Source organism: Cyprinus carpio, chromosome A22 (assembly GCF_018340385.1).
Source record: "Cyprinus carpio isolate SPL01 chromosome A22, ASM1834038v1, whole genome shotgun sequence".
NCBI classification, from domain to species: Eukaryota; Metazoa; Chordata; class Actinopteri; order Cypriniformes; family Cyprinidae; genus Cyprinus; species Cyprinus carpio.
This window is the reverse complement of record NC_056593.1, coordinates 13,252,958-13,273,705: the sequence shown is the minus strand read 5'-3', so window position 1 is coordinate 13,273,705 and position 20,748 is coordinate 13,252,958. Positions and strand designations below refer to the sequence as shown.

Sequence of the window (20,748 nt, the reverse complement as noted above, 5' to 3'; positions counted from 1 at the left end):
TTTGGATATTAGAAGCATATTAGTATGTTATGTGTAAGCCAGGTTAAAGAGATAGGTCTTTAATCTAGATTTAAACTGCAAGAGTGTGTCTGCCTCCCGAACAATTCGTGAAAGGATTTTTACAAACACAGCTCTCAATAAAATCACATGTGGATTCAAAAACAGAAAAGGTGTCTTGAAAAATACGTTGTATTGACCATGGTGTGTAGGTGAAGGTATATAATCAAGGGTGAAGGTGTTACACTTGGCTAGTGCTAAGTGGGCACTAAATGTAAAGATTTAGAAAGAAAAAACATATGCAATGCTGTAGGCTGCACTGTCTCCATTTGTGGTTTAAACAACTGTGAGAACATAATTATATATATATATATATATATATATATATATATATATATATATATATATTATATATTATATATATATATATATAAACACTCAGTTTAAGGTTAAAGCTCCACTCTAGATAAAAGTGAGTGACCCTGTTTGTCGTTAGCAGTGTAAAGGCCAATGGAAAATATTGGTTTTGGTTGAGCACTTCAGTTGAGTTTAACCACATCACTGCTCTGTGTGTTGCATGGCCTGGCATGGGTCACACTATATACATATGACTCATTTCCAAAGAACCACCTTAGACTACTTTAAGTTTATTTATTATGCGTTGCAAAAGAATACAGTCAAGATGTCTCCATCTAGAAAATATGTATTCATTCATTTACTTGCACAGCTTACACTTTACACTTTAAATAATAATAATAATGAAAAAAAGATGAAACCATGAAATCTCAGTGTGTTATTAAAAATACCAGCCACTTTACCAGCCTACAGTCATTTAACTTATACAGATTATTTTACACAGGCATTAATTACAGCATCCTGACAAAATAAACCAGCCTTCTATAGCCTACAACAACAACAACAAAAGTTGAATAATAATAAAAAAAGAATAATATGCACATTCTCCATGCTAAGATATTTCAAAGTATGGTAGAAAAATATATAATTATGTCAACAATTGCTCATAGAACTTTCAACCAAAATTTTCTAAAAGATACAGATATAAAACATTTTTCTGGTAACACTTTATTTTAATGAACAGTTCTCACTATTAACTAGTAGCTTATTAGCATGCATATTACAAGCATATTGGCTGTTTATTACTTATTAGGCAAATATAAATGCCTTATTCCGTATAACCATATTCTAGAACCCTTAACCCTGAACCCATACCTAAACTTAACAACTACCTTACTAACTATTAAGCAGCAAATTGGGATTTTATTGAAGGAAAACTCATAGTTAATAGTGAATATGTGTTCCCTAATCAAGTGTTACCCTTTTGTTTTCAACTGAGAAATAATAAACAAAAAAGTTTAAAAATATGACACCCAAATATTATGATTCCATAGTGGCTCTTTTTCCATACATAAAATATTCAGACATTTATAAAGCATTACAAATAATAATAATAATAATAATAATAATAACACAAATAAAAAATAAATATAAGTAAAATATTGTCTGGAAAATATTTACATTCAGTTAAGGAGGCACTGTACTCTACTGTAGATGAACCTAGAGTCAGTCAGTTTAATAAAATAACTATGATTAATATGATTTCAACTGGTTTTCAGAAAGCAGAATGAAACAGTAACATTATTTTAAATGAATTCAAACCGAACTAAAGTTAAAATAAAATAAATGAAGCTATGCCAGAATGCTCTTTATTGAATACAGTTTGGCATTCTACAGTACATCATCCCCTTAAAACTCCTAACCAAGCCAAGCTGCCTTCTGCACTGTATAACTGCATACTGGGATACTGAGCTTCCTCAACAGTAGACCACAACATGTTCACATTGGAAAACACTCCTCCAGTACCATCATTATAAATACAAGCACTCCTCAAGGCTGTGTGCTCAGCCCTATACAGTACCTACTGGACACATACTGAAGTAGACTGATAAGCTCGGACACTTTAAAGGTGCCATGTGTCATGTCTGGCAAAAAAAATCAAGTCATACTCCACATTCCATACCAGATGGGGGCAGTATGCCTCAATAAAGTGAAATGGTCTACTCTAGAGTAACAAAGGAGAAACGGCATAGTCTCTATGCTCCGCCTCTACCTTCACAACAACCCTAGAGCCATAGCTGAAGCCTAAGAGGACGTTTTGCCTCCAGATCGATGGAAAGCAGTGCCGATGTTTACTCTGGTTCGGCTCCTTTTCTTATCGGATTTGATTTGTGATTCCGAGCGCGGTTGTTTCCCTGTAGCGGGTGGTGGTGGTAGGTGTCTCTTGCCAAGGGCTTCAGCCATCCTTCCGCTCTCTTCCCTGAACTGAAATGAAGTAGTGGGCTGTACTTTCCACACGATTGACATCAGGTTCCAGTACGCCCACAAGCCGTGCGAGTTATTCGTGTATTGCAGGTTGGCTGGTGGTTATGTTTCCCGCATACCGCCTCCCATGGCTGAAAACTGGTATTACGACACCTGTCGGGCCGTGGCTAGTAATGCTAATGCTAATTAAGGTTCATATCTCTGCAGCACTATAACTTGACATTTTTTTAATGACATCATCGCCCTTATTTCTTCTCATTCTTTTGATGCGTGTAGGTCATTTTTTGGACATTTTTACCTCAATTTTTACACATGGCACCTTTAAACACCACAATTTGTAGAGACACTCGACACTTTAACACTCATTCACTTCATCGTCCACTTCACTGCATCATTATACTGTGTGGACGATTAAATACACAACACTTATTCACAGAGCACATATAAATTTTGTCATTGTTTATTTTTGCTATTCTTCCTTGTTTTTCCTTTAGTGCATATTGTTTTTATCTTTTTTATTGTCTTGTACTTTATTGTATATTCCTGTATATTCTTTATATTTATTATCTGTTCCCCTTCTACCCTGTCTTTCCCGTGAGGTTACTACAAAATAAGAATTTCATTGTACCAACTGTAGTACATATGACAGTAAAGATCTTGAAACTTAACTTATGTTTATATATATATACACACACACACACACACACACACACACACACACACATACATATATTATATATATATATATATATTTTTTTTTTTTTTCACTAGTTTGAAAAGCCTTAATCTAAAGAATGTTAAGCACCTAAACAGTTTGTGTTAATACTGTAAGTTTCAAGAAAAAGTGAGCCAAACAATTGTAAAATCAGTCATACTCATGTGTTCATGACTTGGGCAGATTTAGAGCAGCATAGGTGCTGTTGATTTTGCTGGACCAAATATTTTTATGCAGTTTGGAAAAGTCCACCGTGGCATACTGAAAGATCAATAAAAGTATTTTCAGCTGCAGTTGAACAAAAATTAACAGTTTTAGTTATGATGATGTCATATTTTACCTGTAATTGGTCTGGGTCTTGTTCTGTATCTGGCGTCTGCCGAAGAGCGATGTTACACTGCTGTGAGTGTTCTGCTGACCTTCTGATTCCAACAACAAAAACATGTACTAGTCCTAAAAACAGAACAGTCAATTCAGATTTGATATTTACAAAAGGTTGTAATATTTTTCTTCTATATATACATGAAGTCATATAAATGACACAATAATAATCAAAAAATCAAAAGCTTAAATATAGAACTTTTAAACAATAAATCTTTGATGGAGAAAAGCATCATACTGCTATTTTTACAGATAGCTGAAAATATCTCACCAATCAGCACAATGAGCAGAAGCCCATTCATCAGTTCAGATGTGATGAGAATAATCTGCCATTGTGTCTGATTCTGATCAGTACAGTCCACTGCTGTATGACTGTGACTCTCAGTTAGTTGAGTTGATTCTGTGAAGAAAATATCCACAGTCTCTAAAAACAGTTACTGATACAATGTCCATAATTTTGTAAAGGAGATAATAAAATAATATAATAAAATATAATAAAATAAAAAGAGTTTTTCATAAGTATAAAACACATTGAAGTAGTAAATGACAAATGTAGTTTGTGATCATCAATTTGTCTTGAACACTGTAGTAATAAACTCACCAGTGAAGTATATTCTGGTTGCTGAGTTTTGGAGATGTTTCTGTGTTCATACAGTAATAAACTCCTAATTCATCAGCAGTCACATTATTAATAACCAGACGATGTTTAAACTGCACTGAATATTTGTTTCTGAATGACCTATTAGAGTAAAATGTTAAGGTTGAGACTTATCGTAGAATCACTGTCGGAGGATCTGGTGTTTTCAGTAAAATCCAATAAACCTCATTTTCATCAAGATCACAGTTTATGATCACATTTGATCCCAGATCAGTCAGTAGATCTGAAACTGCAGCTTGACAACACATGAATACATCTGTAAGATAAAAATAAATCAATAAACATACATAATTAAGTTTAGCCACATAAAATTAATTTATAAAGCAGATGTTAATATATTCATATCAGCTAATAAACTCACAGAGCTGGAGCTGAATGATCTTCATGTTAAAGGCTTGATTAAACAGTTGAATCTAATGAAGACTGGTTCCCTTCACACAACACTGAAGTCTACTGCAGCTCTGAAGCAAAGACAGGAAACAATTCTCCCACTTCAGTCAGACGAAGTCAAATTTGCTCTGACCACATACACAATTTTTTCAACACCTAATACCTCACAAACATCATCACATCATTAAGCAAGCACATTTTTGTGTTATTCACTTTATTTGATATTTTTAAACATATAAGGTTATCCTGTCTCAACAACCAAAACTAGCAACTAAACCTCACCCTCTTTCCTTACCTACCTAATAAGGAAAAGTTTGATAATTATTATGAAAGATAAATCTCACGTGGGAGCGTTCAAATGTCAAATGTTCATACCAAATCTATGCTAATTTTATGACATGTGAACATTTAACAGTTTCTACCGAAGAATCAGAGGTTCCCCTTCAGGGACTCGAGCTGCATCCGAAGACACTATGGGAACGCCCCCAGCATTACCACGTTCTGAATCGTATGTGTAATCAGTCCAATGGAATGGCGAGACGTCATAGACGGGTGACGTAGCGACCAGGAAGCTATAAAAGCACGTGAGGTGGAACCGGTGTTAGCTTTTGTCATTCAGCGAAGCTCTCTGTGTTGTGTCAGTCAAATCTCTGTTGTGTCTTATTTGATGTTGTCTGTCTGGTTACAAAGAAAGAAATCATAAGCACAATGTCCAAGGCCACAGAGAAAACTAAACATAAAGATAAGGGCTAAAGTGAGCAGCGTTTCAGGCTGTGTGTTCCTCCCTGCCCTCTCTACATTATGAGTGGGGATACACACAGTCTGTGAGTTGTTTGCTTGGGGCGAAGCATGGGGCATCGGCTCTCGAGGGGGCCGATTGCCCACATTGTGAGCGAATGCTATTGCGCTTGCTTTGCTCCCGGAAGGCTCTCTTTGAGGAGGGAGCTTTCGCCAGCGTTCCTCGCGGTGCTGGTCCCGCTTCAGCCGAGGGTGAACGGTGGGTGCATTTGTGGGGTTCGCAATTGGATTTGGTGGAGGGAATGGAGAAAGGTGAGCTGCACTGCGGTTTCTTCTCCCCGAGGAATGGGCTCGACGCTCCGCCTATCTTCCTCTGAGGAGGTTGATATGAAAAGCATCGAGAAGGAATCACCCACCCAAACAGAACATTAATAGGCCTTATAGGAGGTTACTAATCACGCAGCAAATAAGAACAACAATTGGCCGCCCTGCTGAGAAACAATCTGAACTGCAGAAAAGCAAGTTAGATGAGTGCTACCTTTTTTTTTTCGATCTCCACAGTGAGGTGTCGAAATCGTGGGTGAGACTGTATTCGTCATGTTTGTTTACCCCCGCTTCATCTCATTATGCAAAGGTGGTGGTTAGCGTGATTAGCAATCACGGTTATGCTCGCGAGCTATCTGTCCCCCAGTGCGGCATCGTCCTTAAAGCCTCTGGCATTGCACTCCAGGCCGTTACGTGCAACATCTAGCCTGGTGGGCAAGGGGTATACGGCAGCAGGTCAGGCTGGTGTGTGTCTGCACACCATGGCAGTGTTACAGGCGTACCAAGCCGACCTGCTTAAGGAGTTAGATGAGGGCGAAGAAATAAAATCTCATGATATTGCAGAACTTAGGAGGACCACTGATTTGTTTCTCCGCGCCACCAAAGAGATATGGCAACTCTAGTGGCAGCGGAGAGACATTTATGGTTGACCCTGTCAGATATAAAAGATAAGGACATTGTTTTTCTCATGGACGCCCGCTTGAGCCTTTTGAGAGCAGCCCTCGCTGCATACCCCCTTCTCCTCATATCATGAACAGCAAAAGCAGAGCGTCTCTGCTCGTGCCTCCCCGCAACGGGACCGAGGTCAGTGGCGCTCTGGGTCGAGGGCTTCACAGTCGAAGCCCGACTTGAGGGTCATGCTTCAAAGGAAGTCCTCGGCCTAAAGCCCCTGACATGAGAGGCTTGGGAACTTCGGGAGCGGCTCCTGCTGGGAAAGAGAGGGGTGCACCGCAGTATACGGTGTCCGTCTCTCCTCAGTGCCCCTGGGGGATCGTTCTGTCAACCCTGCTATCAATGGTGCTTCAGGGTGCAGCGGTCTTCTCTCCTCATTATCTTCTGCCCGGGAACGTAGCGGAACTGAGGGACTCACTACCCCTTCGGGGGTCTTCAGAGCAGCTAGTTCGGCTGTCTCCTGCCGGTCCTCTGCTTCAGGGCACAGAATTAGCAGCCACAAAGTACACCAGAGGCCAGTCTTGAGAGGCTGGTTCCCTTAGTAGATTATTTATCAGCATGGAAACTACTGCCAAATGTGTCTCGTTGGGTCCTGCACACTGTAGAAAAAGGCTATCGCATTCAGTTTGGTGCTCTGCCGCCACCATTCAACGGGGTCTTCCCCACTCTCACACCGCACCTTTATGAAGTGTGTGGATGCCGTTCTGGCTCCACTGCATCTCCAGGGCATCCGTATACTACATTATATCGACGATTGGTTGATTTTAGCTCAGTCGGAGCAGATGGCGGTTCGACATTGAGATGTTGTTCTTGCTCACATGAAAGAGTTGGGATTAAGACTAAACATGATACCTTTTGGCCTGCTGTACATGAGACCCCTACAGTGGTTGCTCAAGTCCAAGGGGTTTTCCCCAAGGGGAAATCCGCTTTGCATGATCAAGGTCACGCGGTGATGCCTACGTGCCTTGGACATGTGGAGGAAACCTTAGTTGTTGTCACAGGGCCTGGTGCTGGGAGCTCCTTGTCGTTCTGTAATGCTAGCAACAGATGCATCCCTCACCGGCTGGGGTGTAGTCATATGTGGCCACCCAGCCCGCGGTCTGTGGAGCGGTCGTCATCTCACTTGGCCTCTTGTACAAGCTGGCGCACCAGATCCTTGTGTGGTCCCAGGGCAAAATCCTGTCATTGAGAGCAGTACATATTCCTGGGTATCTGAATATGGGAGCAGATGTCCAGTTGCGGCAGGGGGTAAGGCACGAGGAATGAAGACTTCACCCTGAGGTGGTGAAGCAGATATGGAGAACTTTTGGCCAGGCTCAGATGGACTTGTTTGCGACTCAGACGACTTCACATTGACCCCTCTGGTTCTCTCTGACTCATCCGGCTCCACTGGACCAGGATGCAATGGTACAGACTTGGCCGAGGCTTCGTCTGTACAATTTTTCCCTGATCTCTCTGCTCCCGGGAGTTCTGGAGAGAGTGCACCGGGATGGGGTCTGTCTTCTATTAGTAGCCCCATTCTGGCTGGGCTGAGTATGGTTCTCGGACCTGATTTCCCTTCTCGACGGCTCTCCATGGGAGATTCCCATCAGGAGGGACTTTCTTTCACAGGCCGAGGGTGCAATATTACACCCCTGTCTCGCCCTTCCATTGGACTGATTACACATACAATTCAGAGAGCAGTAATACTGGGGGCGTTCCCATAGTGTCTTCGGACAAAACGTCTCATTCCCTTCGGGGAACCATGGTTACATACGTAACCTGGAGACATTCACCTGGTTCACATGGTTCTACTCAGGTACAAATTTAGGTTATGAAAACGTTGTAGGAACATAGTTTTCAAATGTTTCTAAAATGCTGAAATGAGACGTTTGAATAGTCATCATTGTCCTTAACAAAAGCATTTTTTAGACATTAATCAAATACAAAAACATAATGAGAATATTCCGAGAATGTCTAGAAGACACTATATTATTAAAATATATCTTTAAAAAACTAACTAACAAATATTATATTTTTCTTATCCCAATTATCATAATAAATTGATTTATTTTTGTTCAGAATCTCTTAGGCTGTGTCTGAAATCGTGGGTTGCACTTTATTTTACAGTACATGTATTTACATAAGAAAGTAGGCTGCATAATATAATGTAACTACATGTTGTCATTGTCATGTGACCTTACAGCATAAGTTGCGTCGCTTCACTGCTGTTCATAAATTCTCTCCCGAGGCTTCATGGGATAGTAAAGTGTTCATTGAATGTACACTTCAGAATCTCACTGAAAGTATTAGGTCATCTGGGTACTTTTTGCCTACTCTTTTATGAGCACTGTGAATTCAGACATACTACTCTTGCAACTGCTTTAACGTATGGCTCTGTGGCTCTGCTGTTTGTTATTTTTCACAACCTGACCTAGATCCATGTGAAACAGCTTTGACAGTTGGAGTCACTGTTGAACATTTACAGAAGTATAAACAAGTTTAAAAGCCCTTTTCATGTTTTACAGCATTGAATGATTTGATATTAAATGTGTAGATGTAGATAGGAGCATCATCTCATATGTGTGAGATGATTTAAACCACAGCAGACATAGGCTACTGCAATGCTGCTGTTTCCATTTGCGGTTAAGACAACTTTGAGAGAGAGGCCTACATATCTGAAGATACCGGCATGTGGTTTAAGGTTAAACCTCCACTGTTGACAAAGGTGAGAGACTTCATTTGTCATTGGCTGTCAACTGACCAAGTGACCAAATTTCCTGTTCATTGTTTTTTTATTGTCACACATACATTTATAAACAATTATGATGAGAACATCAATGTAAATGTAAAACAGTCAGGACATTACAAAAGAAAATACAATGCAAATACAAGGTGTGACGCATGCTCTTTTGAGGATTTTTAAATGTTTTTCATTAAATCCAGCTCACAAAAGCTACAAGTTTGTGCTCAAATCTATAGTAAAAACAAAAATATTGTGAAATATTATTACAATTTAAAATAATTGTTTTCTATTTTAAAATGTTATTTATTCTGATGATGCAAAGCTGAATTTTCAGCATCATTCCTCCAGTCTTCATCGTCACACGATCCTTCAGAGATCATTCTGAAATGCTGATTTGCTGCTTAAGAAACATTTCTTATTGTCAACGTTGAAAACAGTGTTGCTTAATATTTCTGCAGAAACCATGATTGTCACGGTCACTCAGGCAGGAAGCGATGAGGAGACACTGGAGAACACTTCGAAGGAGTTTTATTCAGGAAACAAGGAGACAAACACTGGAACATCGGGGATGACATTTAACAGCAGACAAAGAAACTTGGGTTGGAAACACTATTTAAACACATGACTTGATGAGGGTAGGACGAGGAACACCTGGGATCAATGGAAACACATGGGGATCAAATTAACTAATAACTCAAACAATCAGGGAGCAGGAACACACTAAACACGGGACAGAGTCTGACATGAGGCCCCCCTCCGGAAGGCGTGACCTCATGCCACATAACATCACAAGGGGAGGTGGGTGCTCTGGAGGAACCTAGGACATACCCGGGACACTGGGCGTCCGGAGCACCACCTGGACAGGACGCCATGGCAGAGCAGGAGACCCAGAGGGCCACAGCATGTCTTGACATAAGTTACATTAAGCACACAATAAACCACATGATATTAAAGAGCATGTTATTTAATCACAAAACTCACGGTTATTGGTGATTTCACATACATTTACCTTGTGATACTAATCGTGATAGTATCGTGATACTAATCGGTTAGGGTCTTATAATTTATATACAACTTGTGTCCACTGTACATCAGCATTATAAAAGTGTTTTTCCAGCTGTTGTGTTTTTCCAGTGGCAAGAAAAACTAAGAATGAGACAATGAATTCAACAGTTACTAAACGGTATATGATCCATTCTCAAATTAACATATAAATAACAGTCAAAAGACTAAATAATGGAAACTACAAAATGACAACAATTACACTTGTCTATCGAGAAGAGCTTTGACATTTTAAACTATTTTAATTTTATTTTTTCTTAAAGAAGAATAACTCACAGATCAGTGCAATGAACAGAAGTCTGTTCATCAGGCCAGATATGATGATGATAATGATGTATGACTGGGACACTCAGTCAGTTTAGCTGATTCTGGAAAGAAAATGTCCACAGTCTTACTATATCACACAGTGACTGCAAAATCAGTCACATTATTATCTCCGAGCAAACAAATGAGATGCCTAGTTATGTTTTTAGTGTATAAAACAAACAAACAAACAAACACACAAACAAACAAACAAACAAACACACACACTATGTAGTAGCCCCCAACACTGCAGATTTTGCATGTCTCCTTAACCAAACACACCCCATTCAAGAGACTCCAAGACCTGTGCTGTGTTTGAAATCACCCCCTTACCCTCATGCACTACTCCCTTCATTAGTTCAATCACATACAAAATTAAAAAAAAAAAAAAAAAAAAAGAGAAAAAACACACACACAGAGCACACCAAAAGCTCTGCTCTTTCACATATTTTGCTCTCTCTTTATATAAAAAATAAAAAACTTCCAACAAAACAGGCAGCTCCGGCTCCAAACTAGCAAGGGTATAGGGGGTGATTTCGGACACAACCCAAGAGTTGGGGCGCTCCATGAATATGGTTGAGAACCACTGATCTACAGACATGGTGTTTTACTTTACCTGTTACTAAATATGTTGGGATATATATATATATATATATATATATATATATATATATATATGTGTGTGTGTGTGTGTGTTTTTTAGTTTGTTATTTTTAGTTTTTGTTATTAATAAGTTGCAAACAATATTGCTTTAACAGTGTAAAAAAAAAAAACAAAAATATAAAAATCCTTATATCCTTATTTCAATAAACTATCAATCATTAGTTTTCATATACACACATTTTCATGGACTTTTAGTTTGTTTCTATTCAGTTTCCTTTTTCCTTTGTTCTAGTTCCTACCAATCCTTAGTTGTCATGTTTACTGAGTTGATTGTGTCATTCTGTTCAGGTGTGCATTGTTAATGTACCTTGTTGGCTCTGTCTTAGTTTCTCTTGTTTCAGTTCAGTTTGATTTATTATTATAATCTTGCAGGTTCATATAATTTACTTAGATTCACAAAAAGCTGCTTTAACAGTTACAAGACATTTGTCAGACACGGTACTAAATATTAAATGTGTCTACAGTACAGAAACACAAAGAGCATCATCTGGTGACATACTGTAAATATAACATGTAACCATATATTGTATCATTCAGTGTAGCAATATTTTGTTGGTTATAAGCATACATATGAGTTTACATCAGAAACTGTTCACAGCATTCCTGTCCAGTTTAAGTTTTCACCTGGTGTCACATGCCATTATAATAACTTCATGCTTTTCTCTGGAAGGTGAAGTTGTTTATTCTGAGAAAGATTTAAGCTTCAGGAAACAAATTTTTGAACATTTGCTGGTAATGATTTCTCTGCAGCTCAGCAGTTCATCTGCTGCCCTCTGTAGGTAATTGATGATAGTTCATCTCATTTTATGCGCTAATGTATTTCTTTAAAGTGAAGATTTGTGGATGTGTATTATCCTGACAAGCTTGTGGTTTTGTTATTGAAATTATCCTGATTTTAATCACTTGGATTGATGGCAAAAGTTATCTGAAGAGGCAGAGAAGACAGAAAAGGAAATTAATGTTAGGTTGATTTATTATTTTGCATCTCTGTGTATAAATGTAATTTTATCACATAAATCTACTCAGGAGTTAACAGTAATTCACAGAGTTATGGAGGACGGGGATCAGGTGGGGTGCTATAATTTCCGGCTTCCGGCTTTGCTACCGTTCGGACGTTCTAGCTCACTGCTCTGCGCTTTGCTTCTTACTTCTGTACTTTTCTCTGATTTTTTTATGATTTTTACTTCAGCAGATCAGCACAGTGCTCAAACAACAGATTTTTGGCACAAACACTAAAACTAAAAACTCTTTGGGACTGGAATTATACTACAAAAAGAAGACTTTGCCTCCCACTGCCAGCAGCTTACATTCCGGAGATGGGGATAACAACCTGCCTACATTCAAACAGAAGAGAGAAAAAATGCCTCCTGTTGAATATACTTGTTGCATGAACTGCTGCAAACTTCTACAAAGGATTGTGGTTCTTGAAACAAAGTTACTTGCTGAAAACTTCCAAAACAGATGGAATACTCAGCAGACCATCATCATGGACCATCTCAGCATACAGCCGGTGAGTCTCAACAGTTTATACCAAGTGTAGAGGAACAAGCCGAAACTGATCGCCACACTAATCGATGGCACAAACAGGGAGCGAGACCCAAAGGAACACGAGACATCAGATTGTCACGAGTTTCTCGTATTGCTGCCGTAGCATCCTCTACCCCAGATTCGACTATGACAAGGCTTGTGAATACTGGTATTCTACAACCCCCTATACATCTTGAGAACAGATTTGAAGCATTAATGAATGCAGATGAGGAATCCCCAAATGTGATTAAACATGGATCGGATCAGCCAGCAGCTAACACCGCTACTAACAGGCGCTCAAGGTTGAGCAGACAGCGGCATTCAGCTCAGAGCGCAGCCGAGCCCAGGACTCTGATAGTGGGTGACTCTATTATCAGAAACATTAGTAGCAGAAATACAACAACATGCTGCCTTCCCCAAGCAATGGTATCTGATGTGAACAAGGAACTTCAGAACATTCTGATGAAGCACAAGACTGCAAAACGAATCATCATCCATGTGGGGAAAAATGATATTCGGAAAGAGCAGTCAGAACTGCTTAAGAAGGACTTTAGTGAACTCTCTGAAACACTTCAAAGACTCAAAGTTCAGTCGTTCATCAGTGGACCACTCCCAGCAAGGGGAACAAATATGTTTTCACGGTTGCTTGGGCTGAACACATGGCTACAAAGATCTTGCAATATAAAAGGAGTGAATTTCATCGACAACTTCAATCTGTTCTGGGGCCATAGACAACTGTTTAAACCGGATGGCCTCCACCCTAACAAACTTGGAGCTAGAGTGCTTAAGGACAATATCTACTTCTCCCTCCACCATCCTTCAGCAGAGTATGTCGATTCATTCAGCACACACACACCAGGTCCGAGTCATCATGTGGTTGACATATCCCACAAGGACACTTATAACACCATGCAGCCACAACAAGCACTGCTGATGGACACTATCCCGGCTGAGCCCTGCCCACAGAGCTCCTCACAGACAGACTGTGATGTATCAAAACAGATACAAGACTCAGCACCCAAGAACGACCTTCTGGAAAACAGCCAGGGAAGCCAGGACAACATATCACAGTCACTGGAAACACCAGAGACACAGGCCCACTCACCGGACACATTATCCCTCTCTCCAGCATCTCCACTTCTGTGCTTCTCACAGAAAATGGAGGAATTGGTGTATGCTGGGACTAAACTCTCTCACTCATTCGCTGCAAGCCCGCAAATATCACCAAAAAAAACGGCGGGCCCCCCAACCACCCAAAGCCTGTGGGCCTGCTCCTGTGAGAGCTCTCCGACCACTGCCACAACGCCAGGGCCCCAAACCCTCCATCGGCTGTAGGTGAACTAAAAACAAACTGATAGCAGCTCTCAGTGATATGTGTCGGGTCCCCCGCTATAATAGCAGCAACAGTCCAACAGTCCTCAATGAAGCAGCCCAACCCAACCTGCCTGTAGCTTTCTATATTTCAGTTTTATCATGTGTTAGAAAGTCTAAGGCCTTTTCAAGCTTTAGGGCAAACTCATCTAATCTGCGGCCTATAATGCATCAAACCAATATTGATGTAAAGACACAAAGCACTGCCATCAAGTTAGCATTTTTAAACACATTCGCTCACTAAAAAATAAATAATTTCTAATCAATGACTTTATAACCAAAACAATCTGGATTTTATGTTTCTAAATGAAACATGGCTAGAAGACAGCTGCAGTGCAACAGTCCTCAATGAAGCAGCCCCTCCTAACTTTACTTTCATGAGTGTCTGCAGGACTGTTAGGAGAGGTGGAGGTTGTAGCTTCGCTCTATTTAAAGATGTCTATCAATGCAAGCAAGTGTCATTTGGTCATTTACTCTTGTCGTTTGAATATCTAGGGATTGTGCTGAAAGGCTGCTCCACGCATTCTGTTTATCATTATTTACAGGCCTCCAAAATACTCTCCAGCCTTTGTTGAAGAGGTCACAGAAATGTTATCAATGATTTCCTCAGAGTTTGACTGTTTTGCTATTGCAGGGGATTTTAATGTTCACATAGATAATGCAGAAAACAAAACTACAAAAGAAATGATAACGGTTTTAAAAACTTTTTGACCTGATTCAGCATGTGCATGGACCCACACACAAAGGTGGACACACTCTAGATTTTAATCATCAGTAGGGGTCTAAACATTTCATCCATTGTTATTAAGGATGTAGCACTATCTGATCACTTCTGTATTTTCTTTGATATATTGATCTCTGCTAACACTGAATCTAGATCTGTCTCTGTCAGAGCAGGAGATGCATTAACGAGAACACTAGTGTGCGGTTTATGGAGGCTATATCTTTAACACCAAGCATTTCTGCAGACTCTGTTGATATTCTCCTTGATTCCTTTAACTCAAAAGTTAAGAATGTTATTGATGATATTGCTCCAATAATAGTCAGTAAGAAAACAAACAGACAGAAATCAGTTTGGAGAAGATCAACAGCAGTTCAGACAATGAAAAGACAATGCAGAGAAGCCGAGCGGATGTGGCGGAAGACGAAACTTGAAATTCGCTATAGCATCTATAAAGACAGCCTTCATGCTTTCAGTGTGAAACTAGCCACAGCTAGACAAAATTTCTTCTCAAACCTTATAAACAGTAACTTAAACAACACTCGTACTCTTTTTGCCACTACTGAGAGTCTGACAAACCCCCCAAGTCAGATTCCCAGTGAAATGCTCTCAGTTAGCAAATGCAATGAGTTTGCTTCCTTCTTTTCTGATAAGATCATTAATATCAGGAAGGCGATTAGCACATCCTCAAGTAATGCAGAGGTCAGACAGATTTGGACGCAATATCAAAGAGATACTATGTCTATTTTTGAAGCAATTGATAGCAAAATTTTGAAAGAAGTAGTGCAGCACCTAAAATCGTCAACCTGCTATCTTGACACACTTCCCACATCTTTTTTCTAAAGTGTGCTTAACTGTTTAGAAGCAGATCTCTTAGAAGTGTGTGAACGCCTCACTTCTTTTCTGGGGACATTTCCCAAACTCCCTGAAAACTGCAGTTAAAACCCCTCCTGAAAAAGAGCAAATCTTGATGACACCATTTTGAGCAATTATAGACCAATATCAAATCTTCCTTTTATAGGCAAAATTTATAGAAAAGGTAGTTTTTTAATCAGCTGAACAAATACTTAAACTCAAATGGATACCTGGACAATTTTCAATCTGGTTTCCGCCTGCATCACAGCCCAGAGACAGCGCTCATTAAGATAATAAATGATATTCGCTTAAAATTCTGACTCTGGCAAAATATCAGTGCTGGTATTGCTAGATCTCAGTGCTGCGTTTTGACACTGTCAATCAATAACATACTAACTAGAGAGACTGGAAAACTGGGTCGGGGCTTTCTGGGATGGTACTCAAATGGTTCAGGTCATACTTAGAAGGGAGAGAGGCTATTATGTGAGTCTAGGGAGCATAAGTCTAAGTGAACGTCCATGGACATGCCAGAGTCCCACAAGGCTCAATTCTTGACCCGCTCTTGTTTAGCCTGTATATGCTCCCACTAAGTCAGATAATGAGAAAGAACCAAATTGCCTATCACAGCTATGCTGATAATACTCAGATTAACCATCACCAAATGACTACAGCCCCATTAGCCCATTGACTCCTCTGCCAATTTATTGATGAAATTAATAGTTGGATGTGCCAGAACTTTCTTCAGTTAAACAAGGAAAAAACTGAAGTTATTGCATTTGGAAACAAAGATGAAGTTCTCAATGTTAATGCATACCTTGACTCTAGGGGACAAACAACTAAAAATCAAGTCAGGAATCTTGGTGTGATTCTGGGAGACAGACCTTAGTTTCAGTAGTCCATGCCAAAGCAGTAACTAAATCAGCATAATAATCATCTAAAAAACATTGCAAGAATTAGATGTTTTGTTTCCAGTCAAGACTTGGAGAAACTTGTTCATGCCTTTATCACCAGAAGTGGGGACTATTGCAATGGACTCCTCACCAGACTTCCCAAAAAGACCATTAGACAGCTGCAGCTAATCCAGAACGCTGCTGCCAGGATTATGACTAGAACCAGGAAATCTGAGCATATCACACCAGTCCTCAGGTCCTTACACTGGCTTCCAGTTACATTTAGGATTGATTTTAAAAGTACTTTTACTCGTTTGTAAATCACTCAATGACCTAGGACCAAAATACATTGCAGATATGTTCACTGAATATAAACCTAACAGACCACTCAGATCATTAGGATCGAGACAGTTAGAAATACCAAGGGTTTACACAAAACAAGGGGAGTCCTCCTTTAGTTACTATGCCGCCCGCAGTTGGAATCAGCTTCCAGAAGAGATCAGATGTGCTAAAACATTAGTCACATTTAAATCTTGACTCAAAACGCATCTGTTTAGCTGTGCATTTGTTGAATTTGGGCACAGTCTTGCCAAGTAATAAATCTTCACTCGACTGTCAGTATTGAGCGTCTGTGTGATGTTATTGAGATTTGTTATAAATATGGTGCAACTCTACACAAGCGCAGTGCTGGTTACATGTGGCTGCTTGGTTTTACGCCCTGGGCTTATAAGGGGTTTAGCTCAAGGGACCTTGCAAAACTGGAAGTAGACCACTGATTATAAGATGGCTGGGAAACAGGGTCCGCCCTAGATCATTACCACAGGTTCTGTGTGTTTGCAAAGACAGACTCACACTTTACAGTATACATGTCACACAACAAAGTACCAAAAAGTACCATGGTATTATCATTATTTTCTAAACTACTATGTCAGTGGTTCTCCAACCCTGCTCCTGGAGAGCTACTGTCCTTACAGATTGCAGCTCCAACCCCAATCAAAACACCTGAACCAGCTAATAAAGGTTGTTCAGGGCTACTTGATAATTACAGACAGGTGTGTTGGAGCAGGGTTGGAACTGAAGTCTGCTGGATGGAAGCTCTCCACGAGCAGGGTTGGAGATCCCTGTACTATGTAAATGCAACGAACATGAATAGAAACATTTTCATCTAATACATCAATCTGTGAAACTTGATTTTTATATTTATGTGGGTTAAACAATGATAGCCAGATTAAATGAAACACATTTTCTATATTATTTAAAATCCCTATATGCCATCAATCCATTCTCTAAACTGCAATACTTCATTTTTTTTCTTTTACTTTTTCCATGAGCCCTAGGTTTTCAGCAATTATAGAATCACAATGTAAAAGGAAATTTTTTATTTAATTTTTTTTTTTAATCAAAGCCTCTGAGAAAGACCCTATACAGTAGATCCATGTGAGACGGCTTTGACATTTGGAATCTATTAAAGGTTGGGTATTCAAATCAAGACAACTTCACTCAGTATCAAGAGTGAATGTGTTACAGCACTTAATAAAATCAAATTATCTGACAGTAAATATGTAGATCTAGTATACAAACAGCCAGCAAACTGCAACACTGCTTGATTTCCACTTGAAGTTTAGACAACTGTGAGAATTGAGATACATGTCACAGTAAAAAGTACCGGAAAAAAAGCCCTGCTCTCAGTTAAGGTTAAACCTCCACTCTAGACAAAGGTGACAGATGTTGTTTGTCATTGGTTGTCAAGTGACCAACCAGTGGAACATATTTCTGGTTTTGGTTTAGCACTTCAGTTGAGTTAACCACACTGTGCAGCGTGTATCATATATGCCTATATGCACACACAAAACAGTACATACAAATTCATAAGACTTTTATTAGGTTTATTTATTATTAATTTGTTATTCATTTACCACTGTATTTGACAAGGATGTGTTTCATACAGTCAGAAACTCATCAATAAAGACTGTGACTTTATTTAATACAATGCTAAAATTGTATTTATTACTTGTGTAGTTGTTTAAATAAAATTCTGTTTACATTATATATTTCTATACTTTTTCTATATTAAAAACAATTGTAAATCTAATTGCAAATAGATATAACAATTAAAGGTATTAAAGGGAGTCATATCTATATTGTTTAATTGTTTAATAATAAAACAATATTTTCCATCCAGAAAATAATTACAAATGAAATTTTTTGGGAAATAACAGCAAAATATTAATTAAAAATTGAAAATGCACTTTCTGTTAATAAGCTGTATTTTTTTTCCTGGCCATTATTAGAATAACTTTAGATGTACTATATAAACCTAACAATAAACATAAAACTATAGCTTTCAAGGTATTAAAATGTGATTCATTTCATGTTTTCCAAACTTTTAGAACTTTTTACATCTTTAGAAAGCAGAATGAAGCAGTAAAGAAGCAGTCATATTATTAAATTTGATCACATTCAATCAAATTAAAATTTTTTAATTCATTAATTAAAATAAAAAAAACTTTTTTGCACTATATATTTAACGGGCCCAGTTTGAAAACCTCTGATGTAGAATGTTAGGCTGGCTGTTATCTTGCAGGTTAAATCTGTCTGCTTTACATGAACATCAGGAAAGTAGCATAAGAGCAGTCATACACTTGGTTATGATTTTGGTGGCTTTAGAGCAGCATAGGTGCTGTTGATGTGGCTCGACCGAATATTTCTACGCAGCTTGGAAAAATCCACCTCAGCATACTGAAAGAACAATAAGTGCAACACAATTAGCATTTCAGAAGTTGAGTTGTCCCTGAAGCAAAATTATTATTATCAAATGCTAACTGGAATAAAGGTCAGCAAGAATCCTTGCTTATAGAAATACATTTTATACATTTAAGCTATGATGGTGGTTTCACATAATTTACCTGTAATTGGTTTGGGTCCTGATGCTGTTCTATAACTTGCATCTGCTGTAGATCAGCGTTGAGTCGTTGAGTTGTTGCAGACCTTCTTTTTCCAACAACAAAAACTTTTACTACTCCTAACAAGGAACAGTGATTTAGTCAGATTCAGTATGTACTAAAGGTTGTATTACATATTTTTTAATTATATATATATATATATATATATATTATAAATTCACATAAATGGTTAAAATAGCAATGAAATAGTTTAAAATTAAGAACTTTTTATAGGAGAACAGCATCATATCAATGCTTTTACTCACCGATAAGCAGAATCAGCAGAAGTCCGTTTATCAGAGCAGATATGATGCTAATAGTCTGCCACTGATTCTGATCAATAAACTCCTCCAGCACTGTATGATTGTGACACTCAGTCAGATGAGCTGATTCTGAAAAGAAAGTGTCAACAGTCTGTGAAAGTAACAACTGTTACTATTGGTACAATGGCTGTGATTAAAAAATTGAGACAAAACTTTAAGTATATCGTCAGTATGTCTTGATCATTGAATGAATAAATGAACTCACCGTTGAAGTATATTCTGGTGCTGTTGCTGAGTTTTGGAGGTGTTTCTGTGCTCATACAGTAATAAACTCCTAATTCATCAGCAGTCACATTATTAATAACCAGACGATGTTTAAACTGCACTGAATATTTGTTTCTGAATGTTTTATTAAAGTAAAAAAGTGATTTTGGTGTTGGGAATGTTTGTAGAATCACTGTCGGAGGATCTGCTGTTTTCAGTAAAATCCAATAAACCTCATTTTCATCAAGATCACAGTTTATGGCCACATTTGATCCCAGATCAGTCAGTAGATCTTAAACTGCAACTTGACAGCAGATTAATACATCTATAAGATAAAAAAAATAAATATATAAAATAAACATTTATCATAATTAAGATTACCTGCTCACAACCATAGTAAAACTTCACAACAATTTGGAGTTTATTGCCAGTAAGTTAATATATTTACATAATGTAATAAACTCACAGAGCTGAAGCTGAATGATCTTCATGTTGTCATCATTAAAACACTTCAGAATGAAATCTCTTTCTCTCTCCACAACAGTTAAGATGAATCTACTGCAGCTCTGAAGCAAAGACAGGAAGAAGAAGAAAAAAAAATTCCACTTCAATCAGAGGAAGTCTTAGTCAAATTAACCCTGACCACACTGTACACACCTCAACACTTAATGCCCAACATCTTCACTTCATCAGGAAAGTATTCTGTGTGCTGTTGTTTATAGCTAGTCCTTTCTTTATTATAAGATCTTTGATCTTGTTAACCATATGAATGTGACGTGTGTTTCTTAATACTGACTGCAGAGAAACATCCACTGATTCTCCTGATTCTGGAGCTGTTACTGTCACACAGAACTTCAGGATTGATTCTGTGGAGAGACTCAGGAGGACTGTTGAACAAGCTCACAGTTACTCATGGTCTGAAAAGGGACTGAGAAGCTGTGAAGCAA

At 38.6% G+C, this 20,748-nt stretch overlaps 1 long non-coding RNA gene across 2 annotated transcripts; it reads right to left on the bottom strand.

Annotated features, from left to right (window-relative positions):
• Nucleotides 1-3,107: 3,107 nt before the first annotated feature.
• LOC122135040 lies at nucleotides 3,108-20,394 on the bottom strand. Of its 2 annotated transcripts, XR_006153280.1 has the most exons (4): nucleotides 20,268-20,394; nucleotides 3,705-4,347; nucleotides 3,393-3,505; nucleotides 3,108-3,313 (listed from the first exon to the last, which is right to left on the bottom strand). It is a non-coding gene; the product is annotated as an uncharacterized LOC122135040 (long non-coding RNA). The 2 variants fall into 2 exon arrangements; XR_006153279.1 differs by having other exon boundaries at nucleotides 3,108-3,505.
• Nucleotides 20,395-20,748: the final 354 nt, after the last annotated feature.